At 38.6% G+C, this 16,820-nt stretch overlaps 1 protein-coding gene across 8 annotated transcripts in view; it reads left to right on the top strand.

Moving 5' to 3' along the window:
• The window catches only part of FBXW11 (F-box and WD repeat domain containing 11), a 99,439-nt gene that overhangs the window by 18,178 nt on the left and 64,441 nt on the right, over nt 1-16,820 (top strand). The window lies entirely within an intron of this gene.

The raw sequence follows: 16,820 nt of genomic DNA, 5'->3' as shown, positions 1-16,820 counted from the left end.
CCCCCTATAGACTAGTTATGGCTGTTTTTGTGTCTTATGTAAATGGAATCATACAGCATATACTCCTGTGTTCCCTCCCTGCCCGCTCATTAGTATATCTGTGAAATTCATCTATTTTGTTGTAACAGTGGTTTTTTTTTTCTCTGAGCATCATTCCTTTGTACATATGGTCTACGGTTTTGTTTGTTTTACTGTTGATGAATTGGTTGGGTTGTTTCCAGTTTTTGGTTGCTATTATGAATAACACTTCTAAGCTGGACATAAGCACTTGGTTCTATCGTTTATAAAAACTCCAGAGAGGAACGACCCGGTCACAGGACAGGCATATGTTCGGTCTCAGTAGATAATGCTGAGCTGCCTTCCTGGGCCTCCCACCTCTCTGTGGAGAGTCCCAGTCATCCCTTGGCTTTGCCAGTCCTTTCCATCTTAGCCATTCTGGTGGGTGTGTGTAGCATTATCTACATTGTGGCTTTGTTTTTTATTTAATCAACTTTCATTTAAGTGTACTGTTTGAATTTTGAGGACTATATGTACTCATGACCACTAGCACAAGCAAGATATGTAACATTTCTACCGCCCCCTTCGCAGTCCTCCACCCCCACCCTTTGCCTCAAGTAACCTGCTTTCTATAACCAGATTTGTTGTGAATGTTCTAGAATTTCATAAAGATGGAATTGTACGGCATGAATATACTGCACGTACTCTTACTATGTTTGGCTTATTTTGCTCAGCATATGTTTTTGAGATTCATTCTTGTTGTATTAGTTGCTCGTTCCTTTTTATTTGCTTAGCAGTATTACATTATACAAAAATAAAAGTTTTGTTTATCTGTTCTTCTGCTAATGAATATTTGGGTTGTTTTCAGTGTTCGACTGTTATGAATACAGCTTACCATGAACGTTTGTGTTCACATTTTTGTTTGGAGATTTCTTTTCTCTTGGGGATACCTAGAAATGAAATCGAGTGTAGATGTATGCTTAGTTTTTTTTTTTTTAATACCAGATCTTTTATCAAAGCGGCTGTGCATTCCTACAGTTCCTCCTGCAGTGCGTGAGCATTCCATTTGCTCCTCATGGGCACCTGGGGTTGTCAGTCCATTTTAGCCACTCCGATGGGTGTGAAGTAGTATCTCATTATGGTTTTCCTAATGACCGCTGATGTTGAGAACATGTTTTCATGTGCCTGTTGGCCATTTAGATACCCTTTTTAGAGAAGTGCCTGTTCAGATCTTTTGACCCGTTAAAAAAATTGAGTCGTCTTTTTCTTATCGATTTATGGAAGTTCTTTATAGTAGTTTGGAAACGTCAGGTACATATATTTCAGACTTGTTCATCTGTTCTGTTGCTTGCTTTTTCAATGTCTTGATATACTCTCTTTTGATAGACATAAGGTGTTAATACTAATGAAATCTCATTAATACTTTCATAGTTACTGAGTTTTAGTGTGTGTGTGTGTGTCCTGTTAAAGACGTTTTTGCTTGCCCTCGGTCCTAAAAATACTGTTTTCTTCCAGCTATATAGTTTTACCATCTCAAAATAATTGTTTTATATGGTTGAGATAGGGATCAAAATTTATTTTTTATCCATATGGTTATTTAATTATCCCAGTACTTTTATTTACACATACATTAAAAAAAACTATTGAAAAATTGTTGAATAAGAAATTTATATTTTCTTTTTACCGCAGTAATACATGTTTATTATAGAAAAATCGAAAATAGAAATAATGTAAAATAGTAAAATAAACAGTTCCTCTGATTACTACTATTAATATTTGGTTTACTTCCTTTTATATACATAATTTTTCTTTCATGTATGGTCCATATATATTTGTTTTATTTATTATATTTTCATACCTAAAATTGTTTTACAGACTGCTTTTAAAACAATATTTGTGGCATATTTCTGAACCATTATATAATTTATAATATATATGAATGTGCAAATAGCTAACTAGCGAAACGACTTCTTTATAAGACATTTAAGTTCCCTCTAACATATAGCATCTTAAGCTGAGTGGCTCTTGCAGTTTAATCTTTTAATACATCTGTGAGTATTACCTTGGGATAAGTTCTAAGAGGTAGAATTGTTGGTCTAAAGGCTGCACACATTTTTAAGAGGGTGTGTATTTTATATACCCAAAGATTTTGCCCACTTTCTTTTACCTCGGTGAATGCGACGTGATAGACCATACACTCTTTATGAAAAGTGCTGTTTTCTCATGTTTAGGGTATTCATAATTTTTTTAAAAATACCATTTCGGTTAACGAAATTTTAAAAATTGTTTAATTAGTAGTGATATTGCGCATATTTCTCTCATGTTCGTGGTTATTTCTATGTCTTTTGTGAGAAAAGGGAACTTTAGCTTGGCCGTGGTTCTCCTCTGCTGGTTCTGGATCCAGGTGCGCGTTTGGGGAGCGGGGTGGAAGGCAGTCCCCAGGGAGAGGAACGTCTGCGGCAGGGCCGCCCTTGCACAGTCGAAATGGCCATTTTCGTTAGAGGTTGGTGGCGGAAGTACCTGCTTTCCTCAGCATACTGTCCGAGGCGAGCTTCAGCCAGGCCCCTCCGTGCTCTGGCTGTCCCCTGGCTCCAGGTGGCTCTCAGTCAGGCACTTCAGGGTCAGCCACGCTTGGCCTCACTGCCACTCATTCCCCCTGGCCTTTGTTGCTTTGAGCTAGGAGGCGAGTTTTTTCAGGTCGGTTTTTCTCTGCCTCCATACAGTGAACCCCATTTCCGGTCCAGGAGGGGCCCCTTGTCAGATGTCCAGCGCCAACAGCCATGGCCTTTCATTTTGGTATTCCTTCAGTGATTTCGGTGGCACCGGTCAGTAACCCCAACCTTGACACCTCTGTTTTCCTCCTGAGTCTTGTCGGGGTTTGCTCTTTTTCACCCTAGCTTTCTGAGTGTCGGTCACAGTGATTTCCTCCAGAGCATCAGATTCTGTCTTTCCTTAACAAGCATTATCATCTGTTATTTGTCAGCTGGGTGGCTTCACCCTTTCCTCTTTGCCTGCTTAACCTCCGCTTTACCCTGCAGAGCTGAGCTCAAGCAGGAATTCCTGTGTCTGGGTCCCCCCGGGCACCCCTACAGGTTAAATTTTTTTTGTCATTCTTCCAGCACTCAGTGGGCTCTCTTCACAGCTATTACCATAATTATAATTGATGAATGTATTACATAATCCCTCACTGAACAGTCAGTTCCTTTATTAGAAGGTAGTCCCCATGGGACAGAGGTCATGTCTGTCCCGTCATATTCAGTTCATAGCATATTCCCAGCATCTAGCACTTTGCATGCCATGCAATTGTTCAGTTGAATGAAGGAATGCATTTGAAAGGGCAAGTGAGAATTATCGTCTTGTGTCTAAAGTCTGTATTTCTAAAACGAGTACATTTGCTCCTTAAACTCTTGATGTTTGCTCTTTCTCAGCATCATCTCTTAATTGTAAATGACTTGGTCCTAAGCTTTGGCCTCAGAAACTCCTTTCAGGAGATCAAAAAGCAACCTTCTCTCCCTCTCTGCCTCTAAACCAGATTTTAAAACCTGTCATTGACGTCTAATCCATCCAGATAGTCTTATCTCACTAATACTTTAGCTGTCAAGTAATCTTTCTTTTGTTTTGGTTTCTCTATTCCTCCTTCCCTCCTTCTCTTGTTCCCTCACTCCCTCCCTCCTTCTGTTTTTTTTTCTTTCTTTTTCTCTCTGCATTTGATTATTAGGATCCCTATTCCTGCGAATGATGCTTCCTTAGGTTAAGTAAATTTAGGCGGTGCTGCGTATAATCTCCTCTTGGAAATTCACTTGATAACCATTCTTTTAATAATATTTCTCAAACTTTCTGACCCCAGAATTACTCCTCCTTTATTTTGATTCAAAACCAATGCAGTCTGAGGGCTCTTTACAATTTCTGTGCATTTCGTTCCAACTCCTTTTAAGAGTCCTATCATGCTGCCAGAGTGGGGAGGGAGGGAGGGAACTAGCACTTGTTAAATGCCAGGTTTACATCTATTCCTTTGACCTCTTCTATAACCTTGAAAAGTAGGCTTATTTTCCACGTTACAGCTTGTGAAGAAACGGGAGACTGGAGATGGAATGATTTTTTTGCTCAAAGTCCCTCAGTGATTGGATCTGCCCTCTCTCTCTCTCTCTCTCTCTCTCTCTGCCTGTGCTCTTTCCTTCTTAGCCTGAGAGAAGAAAAGGAAATCTCTCCTGATTATTTTGGAGGCCGCATCTCTGGCTATCATCTTAGTTTGAGGAGTGTTAGGTGGCAGCTTGGGGCTCTCCAGAGAGGCTCGGGAGCAGCTGGTGGCCAGGCTCTGCGTGGGCAGCAGCACATTCTCAGTATTTGTGGAGAGTGAGAGGCTAAGCGGGGAAGCCTTGAATGCGCCTGTCCACACTGCCTGTTTTTACTCGAAGCCTTCATGCTCCCCTCCCCCACCCCCCTGCCCCATTCTGGGCTTAACTCATTTCCCACAGTTTCGCTCCCTTCTGCTGGCATATGACATCTTTGTTGGAGTTATGGGGTGGCTTTTATCAGTAACGTAGTACCCAGTGTTTATTGGGTGCCTGCTTTGTGTGTACCAGATGTTGGTCCTCTTTAGCCCTTCAAGTAGCTGACCTGCTTAAGGGCACATTGCATTGGACCTGGGCTCTTAATCTGCCTCTCCCTGGGTTTTTTTTTTTTTATCCTCAGTAAAGTTTTTCATAAGGTAAACCCACATAAGCAATTAAAATTTATGAAACATTTGATGTGCTAGTTATATATTTTTATAATATGTATTTAAATTAAACATATAGCTATTAAACATTAAAACACTTTTATGAACACCAAAGATCATCTTGAATACCAAACCTGGGAAAACATTGCTCTAATCAACCCCCTTAACTTTATCTATTCATCCATTCAGGAATGGTTCCGTGTGTATCCATAAAAAGTAAGGACTAGAAAGCAAAAGATTGTTAAACACGGGCCAGTATGCACACAATTCCATTATTGCACCTATAAATTGACAACAGTTTCTTAATATCAAATAGTCAATGCTTATACTTGTTTGTCTCATAAATAATTTTTAAATTAAGAGACTGTTTTTTTTAGAATAGCTTTAGATTTCCAAAAACTTGAACAAGTAGTATAGAATTCTCATATAGTCCTTGCCTCCATGCACAGTCTCCTCCACCATTAATGTCTTACTTTAGTGTGGTACACTAGTCAAAATTAACGAACCAGTATTGATGCGTTATTTTTAACTAAAGTCTATAATTTACTCAGCATCCTTAGTTTTTACCCTAAGTCCAGGATACTAACTTGGTTGTCATGAGTTCTTTTTTCTAGGATACTACCTTGGTTGTCATGTGTCCTTAGGCTCTTCTTGGATATTTCAGTGTCTGACACTGGTTGTTTTTTTTTTTTTTTTTTTTTTTTTTGATGACCTTGACAGTTTTGAGAAGTACTAGTTAGGTATATTGTATTACCTTCTGTTAGAATTTGTCTGCTGTTTTTCTCATAAATGTTTTTATAGTTGGTTTTTTCACTTCAGCAGCCAGACTTGTTTCACACATTGCATAGAGTTAACAGCCTCTTAAATCTCTTTTTAATCTGTAAAAATTACTTCTCCCATCGTATTTTCTTGCCATGTGTTTATCGAAGAAACCAGATTGGTCATTTGTTCTGCATAACATCTCACATTCTGGATTTTGCTGGCTATGTTCTCAATAGGTCTACATATTGTTTGTCTATTTCTTGTAATTTGGTGGATTCAGATTCAGTGTATTTGTGTCTCAATTAAAAAATAGAATAAAACAAAAACACAATCCGTGCTGTTTCCAGTGCTTTTGTATTTTTGTGGTATTCTCTGTCCTTTCCAAGTAAGTGACCTTTGAAGAAACAGGGCTTCTAGGCGTGTGCACTATTCTGAGTTAAAAACTGCACGATTTACTGACGGTAGATCGCGGAACAGTACCCTGGCTGCAGGAGTGCCCACATGCACCTGTCATTTTTGCCCAGGATGATGACACATTTTTATGGCCTTGACAATTAGTATTAGAGTATTTTTCCTATAGTTTTTTTCCTTTTAATTTTTTCCTTTTTCTTAGTTCAGCAATGTAATGATTTTTGCTATTATTAGTATATACTTAAACCTTACTTTATTCCAAAAAAAAAAAAAAAAAAGGAATTTGCGTGATTATAGTGAAACATACGATGTAGGGAGATAAAAACAAATGGGAAAATGAAGTGACAAGAAAAATAAATGTAGGAAAATAAGATGCGGGCAGCGATGAAGTTGTGCGAAAGAGCATAGAGTAAGCTGAGTCCCAGGAGGGACACGGATTCTGTCCGCAGCAGTTTGCAGAACTTGCGTAATCTTAGATGATAACTGTATTCCTGTCTCTGATGATATTTCTTCATTTCTTTGGGGTTCGTACTTCGTCATACCAGTCTCATTGCTTATTTGGAATGAAGTGCCTGTAAAGATGTGAGTCAAGTTTCTTAATATTGGTTTTCGAGCTCTCTCTTTGGAAAATCAGAACTCTCATTTTTTTCTGTGGTGCTTTCTCTCTGCAGTCTTCTTAGAGTTTTGATGAGTTTATCCTGTTACACGCTTTTTTCTTTCTGTACTGTCAGTGGTACAACATGAATGGGATATTCTCGGGACATTTTGTTTTGGATACCTTTGTTTCAGTGGAATAAAATGACTTAATAGGAAAGTAAAGGTAAATGAAATCATTTATATTTCATCTGCAGAATCCTGTATCTGTATGACCTTTTGAGTTTCATTTATTATATATGAACTAAATATTTAAGGGTTCTTAAGATTTTTCCAGCTGAAAGTGGCAGAAAACTCAACTCTCAAAACTGGGTTAAGCCACAAAAGGGAATTTAGAGTTCAAAGAATCCAGAGATAGATGTGGATTCAGATTTCTTCCTCAGACCTCCTAGTACAGGTCCAGACTCTGTCCCTGCAGTAACACACTGGCACCAACAGCTCCAGCTTTCACCCTCTCATGATCAGGCTCAGTGGGGAAAGACATTTCTTGAGGCTCCATATCAAAGTCCCGGGGTTCATCTTAGAAAATTGGTTCCCTGAATCAATCATTGATTAGGCCATGTCGCCCAAAACCAAGTGTCCACCATCAGCCTCTTATAACGTCACAGTCTTCTTTAGCCTCTGGATCAAGTGTTTGCTAAACGTGTAGACTTTCTGGACTTTGTAGGTTAATTATTTGATAATTTAACAAATATTAGTTGAGTTCTTGCTACGTATAGGCACTATAAGGACCTGAAAACACTATGTTGTAAATTGGTAAATTGCCTTACCATACTAATTGCTTTTAAAATGCTTTATTTTTATAAATTATTTTGGAAAGAAAACATCCAGGTTATTTGGAGATAAAGTACAAGTTTTACAAGAGAATTTATTTTAAGTATTTTCCTGTGGTTTATAGACCAATTTTTGTTTTCTTTGCATTGAATTATTTTCAAAGTAAGAGTAATGTCACCTTTCAACCTCTCACTCACATCTCAATTTTGGTAGCTGTTTCTCTTGTTCTTTATATGCTTTTAAGTCATCAATGAAAAGAAATATGGATCAAGGGTTGGTTTTTCTCTTAAATGCAGCAGGAAATGTCCCCACAAAATTTGTCTTCTGATCTTCCTGTCTTTTCTGTATTCACTCAGTGTTAATGAAAAATTTATTATCATGGTGACATCTGTGTTCTGTGCTTTGTAATACATCTTGACGGATTGCTTATAAGTGAGTTCTAGATAGTTATTAAAACAATGCGGTTGAACAGGGTTTTTGGCAAAGAAGTCCAGTATCTCTTAAGTTGATATTGGGCCTTTACATCATGACTTCATCACCGCTTCCTTTGAGTGAGAAGTTGCACAGTGCCGCGGTCTGTACCTGCCTTATAGGTTGGTTGTTGTAGCAGGTGTTGAGCAGCAATTATGTGCTGTTGAGGCTGGGTGCTTTCAAGGAGGTACATACCACAAGCGCCGTGTGAGAGATTTAGAGGACCTGGGCTAGAGAAACATTTTAAGAAGATAGACAGAATGCTCTGGAAGGTTCCTTTCTGCTCCAGAATCCAGTGCAATCTGTGGCTTCAGGCAGGGAGAAAACGCTACTTACTCAGTTGCCTGCAGGAGACAGACAATGCGAGGGGAGTCAAAGAAGTGCTCACTGCCAGCAAGCAGCAGGCGCCCGTCTGAGGCCCCTGGCCGCAGGAGACACTTTGGTTTGTGCTTAGGGCCCAGTGGATTGCGAGGTGCACAACTTCGTTCTCGAAAACAAGGTCGGCTTAGGATACGAGAACAATGGACTGTAGGAAAAGGTAGAGCAGGAATAAAGTTTATTACATATTTCATTAAGGGATGATAAAACGTGCCCCTTATCTGTTAGTTTTGACAATTCTTTTCATGCTATTCCTAGTTAAAAAAGCAAAATTTTGATTACCACCATTTCCTACTCTCCCCCGCCCCGTGTGTGTTTTTGTTTGTATGTGCGCGTATGTGTAAATTTTTAAAGATTAAAGCTCTACCAATTTAGAATATTTCTCTGAGATAGGTTTGATTAGGGCTCTGAAGATGAATGTATGTTTGAGAAACGAGCAGTGTTTTGAAAACAGTTGAGGGCTTGTTTAAACAGTATAAGGTTTGAATCCAGAAGTTTTTCTTTTTTTAGCAGGACAAACTTTCATTTTACGGTTGTTTATTCAGAGTTCGTAATGAGACAGGAGGCATATGAGATGGAAGCTTTGAAAGTCTTCGGAAGTGACTTTTAAAATACCATTAGTTGGGTTTAAGTTTTAACACACACACAAAAAACCCACAGTGCAACTACATTCTTTAAAAAATTTTATACTTGTTTAGGAATTTAGCCATCTTTCTTCCTTTAGTGAACTGGTAAATAATATAACTTAATTTCCAGAAATACTTTTTAATAACCAGAATATTTGGTTTTAAGAATTCTTATTTTGTCCGTTGAAGTATTTAGTATATCGGCATGTTCAGTAAACGTTTTTGAATGCATAAGCAGTTTAAAATGATAACATCGAAATAGGATTATGATGTGGTCTGACTCTGAGTCAAACCCATTGACAGTGGATGTAAAAATATCCCACAGGTTATCTTCCTGAAAGTGATCTCTTCGTAGAAAAAATGAGAATGCTCATTATCATCAGGAGAAAAGAAAGCCCTTACTGTGTTGTAATCCTCTTTTTAAAACAGGGTAAACTTTACACTCTTACATGAAAGATTTTGGCTTAGTGTCTTACAGAGCAATTAGATCTTGTTGTGCAGGCATTTCCATACATTCTCCGATTAAGGTTTCTTGACTGGTGAGAATTGGTCAAGGTTCGGAAGGGCTGCAGCTAGCACCTGTGCCGAATGGTAAGGAAGGGAAGTCGGACTAACTCAGAGTGGGCCCAGGTGCCCTGGTGTGGTATAATGAGAGCAGATGCCTCTCAGGCCTCAGATGACGTCTAAAAAACAAGGCGAGTTTTTAGTTCTCTGACCTGGAAGTCCCCTCAGGTGTCATGCACTATGGAGTATGGATTGTCAGATATTTAGAAGTCGTAGCCTCATGAGACAGAACACCATTCCTTAAGAGTTGTCTGGCTGAGTACCTTAGTGATCTGGAAGCCACAAGCACTGACATGAATTTAGAGTAGTGTCTTTGTCACTTCAGCGTGCTACCAGACTCTGAACAACAGACTGTGAAACTAGCTTAACCCCACCTGCTTTTCACCTTCATTGAAGGAGAATGGCCTAGAGTCAAGTGACCAGCTCCCCAGGCGACAGTGTGGGAATGCCAGTTACTCTGATCTGAGGTGGCCTGGAGGAGAGAGGGGTGAGAAACTTTAGTACTGTATCACCAGTTGTATACCATCTGCACCTGAAAAAAAAATGGTAGACAAAAGAAAAGAATCAAATAAAATTCACCTGTATTTAAATTCTGGATATTTTGTTTATTATTTTTTATATTTTATTAAATAAAAATGAGATTCTAATGTAAGTCCTGATTTGTAGCCTTTATTTACTTAAGGTGTCTTGAACATTTCAGTGTATTGTAACTTTGTTTTCATATATTGTAAACTTCCTCCGGGTCAACAAGTATACTTCTGGACTTAATATTCTGTCTTCCGGATAATCTGTCAATTATTTAACCAGTCCTTATTAGTGGGCATTTTTTCCTTTGCTGTTATGACAGTGATTGTATATGGTGAACATCTTAGCTATATTTTTGGACTTTATTTTTTTCCTTAGTATAATTTCCTACACATGAAATTGCTGAGTCAAATGAAGTGCATGTTTTTCAATCTCGAGTATGTATTGAGGTTGCACACAGGTTGTACCAATTACACTTCAATCGGCAGTATAGATGAGTGACAAGTAGATAAAATTTGAAAATAAATCAGAGGAAATTGCTGCTTTAGGGAGTTTAATGTCAAGCAAAGGAAATGACAGGCAGCATACTTCAGGGAACAATGTTGGGATGTGGAGTCAGATAGAATTGCACATCTGCCACTTTTGACCTCTGGCAGGTTATTCGATGTCTCTGGTCCTCTGTCTCTGGTCCTTAGTTTCTTCCTCTGTAAAATTACGGTACCTGTCTGGCCAGAGGTGACGTGAGATAACTATACAGTGTCTGGCACCTAGCAAGCACTCTGAAAATATCAGTTTGCATCCCCTCTCAATGTATCATATCCTTTTTTGTAAGTTTTCATTTACGTTTATCACTTTCATTGACAGTGAGCTTAAACTTGTAGTTTAGTGGTCTCCCCCAGTCCTGAGCAGCGTTCCTAATTGGACCACACATGTTAACTGACAGAGGCTCAGATGTACTTCATTTAACTGTTGTTTAATTCTTTCCAGTCTCAGGATTTGTGGATCTTGGATAAACCCCATAAGAAGTGGGTTCAAGCTGATCTGACCTGCAGCTTGCTGGGGGAATCTGTTCCTTCTTGGCAGCTGAACCTCATATTGGTCCCAGTACAAGTGAGGACCCATGTGGCTATGCCGGAAATAGATTATTTTGTTACATCCTGTTCTCTGTCATACTGCTGAGAATAGAGATTCCGCTTCCCTCATACATCTCAACCCTTCCCCTCTCCGGGCTTCTGGCGACATTTTTGAATCATTTTTGAATCATGGGTGGTAGTTGTGAAGTGGACAAGGAGTTTTTTTTTTCCCCCTTTGGAATTAGTCAGAAATAAGCTGTTATTTTGATCTTCAGTGCTGTTTCTGAGAGTTACTAGGTAAAATATTTTTCTAGCATCCAGCATTTTAATACATTTTAAACTACAGGTGTTTAAGATGGACTCAAAATGAATTCTTGAGACAAGAATTTGTTTTTATTTAAGTGTCAAGTTACTGTTTATGACTTATAACAACTTATAATTAGTTATATAATTAAAATACAGCATCACTTGAAATTACACAAGGTTGCATTAACAAATTACCATTAACATATTACTAGATGTTCATTGGAGAAAAATCAGAAAATATGGCTAAATAAAAATTTAAAAAGAAAAACAACTCTTCATCCTCTACCAAAGATAAGAGCAAAGATCTATTTTCGTTTTGTTAGCTTATGAGTTCTGGTATCTTATAATCATTCAAAATGGGCTTGTTGTCTGGACATTAAACTTTTATATATATATAGAGAGAGAGAGAGTAGGATTTAAGGCAAGTTCGGGCTGTGGCTTTGGCTGTATTTGTCTCTCTAAAACTTGGCAGATTGCAAACTTCAGTTTTCCTCATTTTTACCTCCTCCCCTCACCGCCCCCTTCTCTCCATGCCCTTTCTTCTCTTATCATATATTCGAGGCTGAAAATACCCTACGTGTTTTATCTATAAATATGTAGTTTTACAATAAAGTTGCTAAGAATTAAGAAATATTAACTTGGTTATATGTCACACAGTTACTGCCAAATTCTGTTATAATAAACTAGCATTATGAGGAAAAGAAAGTCGGTTACACATTAAGGGAGTGGACTTTGGACTAAAAGACTTTGGAAAATGCCTTTAAATTGTGAATTAACTTTTATTTTACAGCCCGATTACTGTATTAGGATTTTTGGTTTTAAAAACAAAGTTATTGTGGTGAGAGTTGGTGATTTATAGGTTGCCATCAAACATTTTAACAGCAGAAGCCTAGGTTCTGAATCTTTTAAAAGCTTTGTGGCCCTGTTTTCATTACAACGGCTGCTTCTGGAAAAGCGACTGAGAATTCAGACATGATAGGACAGTCCCTGACTTGGATTGACTCTAATGCTTTATTTGCCTGGGGTGAGGACCGCAGGAAGCTGGGGATGCCGTGGCTTTCACACCTCGGTTGCAGAGCTGGAGAATCTTCTTGCGCCCCCCTACTGCGTAGTTCTCAGGACCAAATCTCCACTCCGAATAGATTCCCAGGGAGACGGTTACCCTAAAACTGACCTTTTATTTCACTTCTGCATTTGGTAGCCCCATTTTATCATCATGGCGCTCTTTGTTTATGTCCTGGCAGTAGGCCATGGTGGAAAAAAGAACTTAGACTGAGTATGAAAATTGACTTTTGACATGTACTTCCAAAGGTAAGTGCTGGCACTCTGCGTAGCACATCTGAAAGAAATTTGCATTGGTTGTAAAACAAAAACGAGACACTTTTTTGCAGGCTCTCACAGACTCAGCTTTCTCACTTGTCTTCAGCATGCTTCACTCCAGCTGCCGGGGCCATTCCTGTGCTTACAACAGTTTCATAGTTGTCTCATCGCCTCTAGAAGTTGTTTGAATATTAAAATTTTTTACTGTTCCACTCCACGGAATTAAAAGATTCAAGACACTATTTCACAATATCTACAAAAACATACATGGTTTTTGTACTACTTACTTCCTCTCTTTGTCATTGGGTTATTATTGAGCAAGCTTCTTTTCTCTGTATCCTTGCATATGACGTATTCCCGCATGTTCTAGAAAACATAAGGTCTTTTTTTGGTGCTAGCTTGAATTGGCTTGGGAGTAAGCTTTATCCACTACCTCTTAGTCAGAGGACCTCACCCCCACCTTTGCCAGTGTGTTGCGTGACCCACTTCTACCCCTTGGCTGATATTGTCGAAACTGTAGGTATGCTGAATTGAAGACAGGTAATCTTGCGCACATTGACAGAATCTTGGACTGCCCATCTGGGGAGGACTGGCGGTTTACTGGTGAGCTCCGGCACAGTGTACGAGCTGTGGTCCTGCAGAATGGAGTCCCAGGTTCAACAGAATGGTGTAGGGGAGGCCTGGGACTTGGCTCCTCCCTGTCTCTCAGCTTTCCTCATCTCACTGTGAAATACTTCAGTAATGTAAATTCATGGCATGTCCTTGAATAGGCCGTGCCATTTCTTAGCTCTTTGGCTTTGCTTATGCTATTTAATCTGCCTGGAATGTCTTTCTCTTTTTCCCCTGGCTACCTCCTACTCATCCTTTATGGCTTAGTTCAGGCATCCTCCTCCTCTGGGTGGGTTAAGTCTGTTTGCGCGTGTGTCTGTGTCTGTGTCTCTGTGTGTGTGTGTGTGTGTGTGTGTGTGTGTGTGTGTATTTACACTGCACATTCTCAAGATTCCCTCCTATGAGCTCCCAGAGAAGAGAGAAGGGAGAGAATGTCTTAACTTTTCTGTCTGCAGATAGATACAAGTTCAGATACGTTTTTCGTTGTTGTTGAATGGAATAGTATTTAAGCCGCTCAGTTTGGTTGTTTCAGGCGTGACCATAGGAGTCAGAAGAGGCTGCTCGTGATTCTGTGGTTTAAAGAGAAAAATTTATGGGATTAATAGATACTTATAATAAGGCATATTTCTAAATCAGTGATGTTAGACAATTAACATAAAATACTTCTTTGAGTAGCTTTTAAAAGCTACTTCTCTTTGGGAAGGAAACAGGGCAGGATTTTCAAAACCCATCTAGAAACACCAAAGCTAGCTTTTGCGCGTTGTTCTTCAGGCCAGCCAGTCAGAAGCCAGGGTGCCTGCAACCACTTTTTTTCCCTTTTGATTTGTGGTACCTTTGGCAATGTGAAAAAACCCTAGGACATTTCTCTCCTACTCTTTTAATAACTTTTTGCTTTTGAAAAACATCAAAAGCTGTTCTTCTTGTCTATACTTACAGTGTTTCTCAGCATGGTGGCCCTGATTTTGGTTTTTGATGATACAGTGGATATGACAAAATGAATACTACTAGCTTCATTGACTAATGTTATTTTCTTTGGCAACAGAACCTACAAATATAATCAGTCTAATTGGATGTTTGCTAATATTAGGACCCCGTGTGAATCATTTCCTGTTCTCTGTGAAAAGTCGTAAATCAGAATGCTGGTCATTACAAGCAGCTAAATGTGACATTATAACATATTTCTTGGGGCTTTTCTACCCCAGAAAGGCCTCCCTTAAGTATCCTCATGTGATCTCCCTGACTTTCTCTCGAGCGCCAAGCCGAAATCTCAAAAGGAAAGAGGCTTAGTTTGTATTGTTGTTAGCTTAATAAGTAGGTCAGTAAGTCTTTGTTAAAGTTGGTAAATACCCAAGGTGTCAGGGTAGGTTCCTCAGACGTATTTACCAATGAGATAGTGTTCCAGAAGTTTAAAGATAGATGACTGTTAGCTTTAAGAGAGAGAGAGAGAGAGAGAAACCAGTAGTTTACTATGTGAATGAATATAGCCAGTGTGAAAAAATTTTACATTATTCAGTTAAAGAATGATGGATAATAGTTATTCTGCAGTAGTCAATATGGGTATCCAACCAGGTCCCTAAATTTCAAATTAGAAGCTTTAAGGATCGATTACTGCTGTGGTCCTAGGTGCATTTTAATGCTCTTAGGCTGATAAATGTGAAACTTTTATTTTTATCCATATTTCCCAATTAAATAAAGGTCTTCTTGGTCCATTAGACCTAAGAGAAACCTTGTTTAGACTAGCATATAGACTTCCTTATTAAAAGATAATGTATGTTCTAGAGTGGCATTTGCGTTGAGTAAAGACTATTTTTCAGCTCTGTGGTTGGTTACTTAGCTTTGAGGTAGTGGTTCTGTACCTTTTATAAATACCGGCATCAGTCTCTCTATTCTACGGTATCTTCCATGGACATTACGAAGATAAATTCTTGGAAATTAGACCTTTCAAGGATCTTTTTAAAATCTTCCTGAATTTACAAGTTCAATATCAAGCTTTTGAAAACATAATAAATGGTTAAATTTTTGAAATTAATTTCTTAGAACTTTAAGTTTTCAAAAAATTTTTATGTTAATTGTTTTCTCTCTTTTTGTAAGTATTTATTAGATGATTGGATGGTTAGGAAACGTTTGAGGCAAATACATATAATACATATTAAATGTTGCAGAGGGACCCTCTTTTTACCGAATAAATAAAAATCGGTTTGCAGATGAACTCATACCAATTAATTTGGTATTCATTGCTGAATGCAAGTGTAATCCTTAAACTCTATTCTCAGATCTGAATAATTCTATGATTTGGATAACTCACATTCCAAAAAAGAAATTTAAATTGAACTCTGAGGATGTTGGGAGTTTATTTAAATCAAATAACTTGTGTAATCTGTATATATATGTAATGTGTCTGGGCCTTTTCTCTGCCCATTTGCCTCTGCTACCTGCTGATATAAGTATTTTAATAAGCATTTGCTAGACATCTCTGGATAGAGTTTGTTGTAGTGGAAAGCAAACAAGTTTGCTTAGAGTCGGCACGGGTACCTTCCAGTTCTAGTTCTGCCATCCGTTAGCCCTTGTTCCCTTGCACGTGGGACAAGTTGTTATTTCAGCAAATCAAGCTCTCCTGATCCTCGGTTTCCTCATCTGTAAAATGGAATAATAACCTGTCTTGCTAGGGTTGGTGAGGGTTTACTATGTCAGCTGCCTGGCGTATAACAAGAGCTTGATAAACGGCAGCTATTTTCATTATACCATAGTTTATTCAGCATCTTTGTGGCACTCCGAAAGTGTTAGGGCGACAAAATATGTATGCCTGAAGTATCAGTGACACGCGCCTACCGTGCTGACGGTGGTGAACTTTGGAGTCAGGGCATGCATCGGAAACCAGAAAGCAGCTTGGATTTTTATTCCACCCACTTCCTCTGGTTTGTATTCTTTAACTGCCTTTCTAAATAATCTCAGTACTGTAGCGACGTTGTAGGTGAGGTGTGACTACTAAGTGGCAGGTGCTGGGTAGGAGCCCAGGTCTGCCTGAGTTCAGGCATAGCAGCAGTCTTTGCTTATTACAGCTGGAGTGACCATAGAGTTTATCTTCCAAACTAGAACACTTCTGGGAGTGAAACTTAGACTGAGACAAGTGTAATCCTGGACTGTTCCAAGAAAATGAGGATGTTCGACCGTCTTAATTAGGCCAGGGTAAATAAGTCGATGAGGTCGGGTTTAAGACTTCTGGAGTATTGGTTAAACCCAAATACCCACATTCCGTTTTCTTCTACATGGTTATTGATTTTGCCATAGTAAATTAATTGACCTAAGATCTGAAAAAGTACTTATTAGAATACCATAAATAATCTAATGCTTTAAAAATACTAGCCATAGTGCATGTTTATTTTTCTATTTTACCTTTTTTCTTAATTCCCTGAAAACCAGGAAGCTTTTCAAAGAAAATGGGACTAGGTAAATTAAGTAAGCTTTTAATTCTTGCTTGTGTCAAATGCACTTTGTAAACAAAGTCCAAAATGAAAATCATGATTTTCCTAAGTTTTTTCTTTGGGAAGGCAGAGAAATGATGACACAGAAAATCAAACGTGTTTTTAATCGGCCTTTTTTATTGCCTGTATCTCTCAATAGATCACTCATTTT

This window comes from Pteropus alecto, unplaced genomic scaffold, assembly GCF_000325575.1.
Source record: "Pteropus alecto unplaced genomic scaffold, ASM32557v1 scaffold40, whole genome shotgun sequence".
In the NCBI taxonomy this organism is placed as follows: domain Eukaryota; kingdom Metazoa; phylum Chordata; class Mammalia; order Chiroptera; family Pteropodidae; genus Pteropus; species Pteropus alecto.
The sequence above is the reverse complement of the archived record's forward strand: the minus strand, read 5'-3'. Positions and strand labels throughout refer to the sequence as shown.